The sequence below is a fragment of the Limulus polyphemus genome, unplaced genomic scaffold, assembly GCF_000517525.1.
Source record: "Limulus polyphemus unplaced genomic scaffold, Limulus_polyphemus-2.1.2 Scaffold3104, whole genome shotgun sequence".
Lineage (NCBI taxonomy): Eukaryota > Metazoa > Arthropoda > Merostomata > Xiphosura > Limulidae > Limulus > Limulus polyphemus.
Window position 1 is genome coordinate 108711 of NW_013668714.1, and position 4409 is coordinate 113119.

The window sequence follows — 4409 nt, forward strand, 5'->3', positions numbered from 1 at the left end:
AAGAGTTTGTTTGTTTGTTATGAATTTCGCGCAAAGCTACACGAGGGTTATCTGCGCTAGCCGTCCCTAATTTTGCTGTGTAAGACTAGAGGGAAGGCAGCTAGTCATCACCACCCACCGCCAACTCTTGGGCTACTCTTTTACCAACGAATAGTGGGATTGACCGTCACATTATAACGCCCCACGGCTGAAAGGGCGAGCATGTTTGGTGTGATTGGGATTCGAACTCGCGACCCGCAGACTGCGAGTCGAGCGCCCTAACCACCTATCTATATTAACTAAACATTGCTGTTGAAAAACTATAATGGAGGTATCAAAAGTTAATATTAAAAAGTATACGAGTACCACCCTTTTTCAGTGTTCGTCCATAATTATAGATGTTGGATTAGAAGAGCTTCTTTAAACGTCCTGTTCGTTTATTTGATGGCTTTGGTAAGGACTAGTGCAAAGAAGAATACCATGGGTTACTTGGCCATGATTGGATAAAACAATTACTTGGCGATTATTGGATAAAAAATACTTGACTATGATTGGATGAAGATATTACTTGGTCAGGATTGGATAAAAAATACTTGACCATGATTGGACAAAGCAATTATGTGTATCTGCACTTCTTTAATACTTTAGTTTTTAAAGAGAATCCAGATGCTCTATCATTGTGTGTGTGGTCCTTCCAGTTTCTCCAATGTAAGTATGGTGGCAGATGTTAAATGTAAGTTGTAATAAAAATGTTGGAAGAAACACACACCCAAATTTAGATCTAAAAACATTTTTCTGAGCCAGTTGGCTTTGATACACTGAAGAGTAGTTTACTAAGATTTTGAAAGTTGGCTTCTTACAGCTAGACTATGTCATCTTGTAACTTTAATAGATATTTCAGATTTCTTTATTATGGTTTTAATTTCTTGGAGATAGTTTCGTCAATTAGAGGTGCTGTAAAAGTAATTCTTTGTGATATTTCTGGGAAATTGTCTTCTTTCTCTTTGATTTCTCTGTGTTTTATACTGTTGTTTATTTCAGAGTGTTTTTATCACTGCAATAGTAATGATAGATTCCTTTTAATTCTCCAACAGTTTCAGTTTTTTGGTAGCCTTTGGATGATGGAAGTTGAAGTGAAGGAAAATAGTATTTTTAGTTGGCTTATGAAACGAGGTACATTGTATATTGTTGTTATTATCAATCATTAAGGTAACGTCAAGAAAATATCTACTTTTATCTTTTGGCCAAGGTGTGAAGAGACTGTCCGCAAATAAGTGGGGCAAAAGTAGAAACCCAGAACTGGATTGTAGTCATTTATGGAATCAGACGAACTCTATTTATGTTGGTAGGTATTAAAAACGATAGGAATGAGACTAGCTTAGTAAAATAATCTAATTAAACTCTTAAATAATTTCATATGTTTTTTTTATTTTTTAGTTTCATATATATATATCTGCGTATAATTACCGATTCAATAAATTTAACAAATGTTTACCGAAAACTCGGTAATAAACTAATAGTGATTACTAAAGACTCTGTAATAAATCTGTCTTTTCTTAGAAATGGTGCCCGGCATGGTCAGGTGGTTAGGGCGGCCGACTCGCAATCTGAGGGTCGCGGGTTCGAATCCCCGTCACACTAAACATGCTCGTCCTTTCAGCCGTGGGGGCGTTATAAGTGACGGTCAATACCACTATTCGTTGGTAAAAGAGAAGTAAGTCCAAGAGTTGGCGGTGGGTGGTGATGACTAGCTGCCTTCCCTCTAGTTTTACACTGCTAAATTGTCGATGGCTAGCGCAGATAGCTCTCGTGTAGCTTTGTGCGAAATTCAAAACAAACAAACAATTTTAGAAATGGTATTTGAAAAATCAGTTAAAAGTGCCAGGGGCATTTCCAGGTCTTCTGTAGAGACTTTCCAAAGTTATTTTGACTTCCTAAGCACCATTCCACCTCTGCGACTCTCAGTCATCAAGATTGATTCTCAGGGGCAAGTTTTGATCTACTAAGTAATTGGCTGATGATCCTGAGTCTATAGAATGGTCGATGTCAAGGACCTGCACAGCATTAGCGAAAGTACTACATCTAGGAGACATTTTTTCTCCTGGACTCGACATCTCTCTCAGGTGACAAACTCTCCCTCTTGGTAGAGAGTACTTCTACTTTAAAAATATGCCATTCTTTCAGTCAGAACTTTAAACTCAAGAGCCAACACACACGTTAGTAAAAACAGAAAACTGCAATAAATCATGTAGTCACAGCACCAAAATTTATCCTTGTAATTTCTTTGTAGTATTTTCAGGTGAAGTTAATTTCCACGTAAGTGTTAAACGAATACATTTTATAACAGGACGATCGATCAGGAAACTGGGAATTAAATCTTAGTTCAACTAAGTAACTGAGTTCAAGCTAAGAAAAGACAGAAGGGTCACGTAAGTTAAAGTGAAGTATGCGCTGGAAAGTCGCATTATATACGATCGGTTCAATGCTCCATACAAAACAGAAAACGCTGGATTTACTCATAACGACTAGTGTTAACCACGCGAGTGGTCGTTCTTATGCAACAGAGTGAAGACTATAACCTCTAGATATCATCTACTTGGCTAGTGAAGGACGTTGCTGTCGTTGACATATCTGTACAAACGAAAAAAACTAAATGGCTTTATGAACTGCGTATTTATGTGAAGACAATAAAATCAGACTTAATGAAAAATCTTGAAAATTGCTATATTTAAACAAGAAGGTAAAAATGCATGGTATGCATGCCTACCACAGTCCCCCCCCCTCTCCTAAGTAGACTGTTGAATCTGCCGTTGTGTATATTAAGTTTTTATGGGTAACAACTATATTAAGTGTCAGAGTAAAGCAAGAAGCTGTAATTGTAGGCATAAATATCATTATAATACCAAGTTTAGTTTGTTTTATTTAACCGGGGAATCAACGTTTCGTTTTACAGCTTCTTCAGGAAAATTCCACTAAAAACCAAACTGTAACTGACGAAACAAAGCTTTAATTTGTTTTAAATAAGAAAATTTAATCGATTCTATAACATGCGTTTCTACAGTGTGTATTTCACATTATATGTAGAAAAGGTTACTGTTGAAAATTTATATTGTTTCTTTAAGTTATATCGGAGAATACAAGGTGTGAAAGTTTCATCTTTAAGTTATATCGGAGAATATATAAGGTGTGAAAGTTTCAAAGTTATATCGGAGAATATAAGGTGTGAAACTTTCATCTTTAAGTTATATCGGAGAATAAAAGATGAAACTTTCTTGCTCTAAAATAACTCCGCATTTATAGTTGTTTCATATTTTAATAGTCTAATATTTTAACTGTACAACCCTATGTGTGTGATCTACAAGAGCCGTCGCTAGGTGGCGTAAAAGATTCTGCGCTCGGATCCATAGGCGCGGGAATTTTTGGCGTTTCAGTACGATATCGATCAGCTTCAGTGATAAGAAAAGCTATCTGATTCTGAATTGAATATCCCATATCAGTTTATAATGTCTTTTGAACTTCTGCCTAATGTTTTAGGCTGATATTTTTTTGGAAAACATATTCCGTTTCTCTCGGGCAACTGAAAGAAAGATCTATACCAAAACGCTTCACTTTTTCTGCGAAACCTCCTCAGTGAAGTGAGAAACGTCTCGGTACAAGATTTCTATTCAGTCGCTCGAGACAAAGTTGACGTTTTTCAGATACTTAAGAGAGCTACTAGAATTTCCACATTTATAAGAAATTACTTGACTGTTTAAGAGTTTACATAATATTTAACCGTTCTAACTTTAGCGGCAATTGCCGCTCTTTCCTGATACAATTTACTACAAGTAATAAAACTTTGGTTATTTCCTCCATTAGATAAAGAGTTTATTTCAAAAAGTAGGAAACATCGCAGGGCAAAACGTTGTGCGAAAATCTTTCCAATACACAGAATAATATACGTTATGAGTATTTAAAAATTATGTTACAGATCAAAAATAATACTAAATCATTTTCAATGATACTTTCGATCACGGAATACTGGGATTTTGATTACTTTAAAGTATCCGTCAATTAATATGCTAATAAAAGTGTTTGCAGTGTTATATACATATTTACATAAAGCCATTAATGACCAGTGAAAATAGTATATTTACATGTATAAACTCGGCCGTCTCAAACACGTCAGATTTAGGCTTAAGGGCGTTTCCAAGATACAGCTAACCCTAGATTATAGGCAAAAACTTCATTAAACTGAACTTATGCATTAACATTTTTTAACTTTTCTCTATGAACATTATTTTATTCTTCGTTTATTTATTTTTCTATTCTAGTGTCCATGTAATTTCAGGTTTTTAATGTACTTGTCAGAACGGTATACCCGATATACTTGTAAAAATATTGTTGCGTCAGCGAGATCACGTGACTATTGTCACGCCACCTGCTTTCTT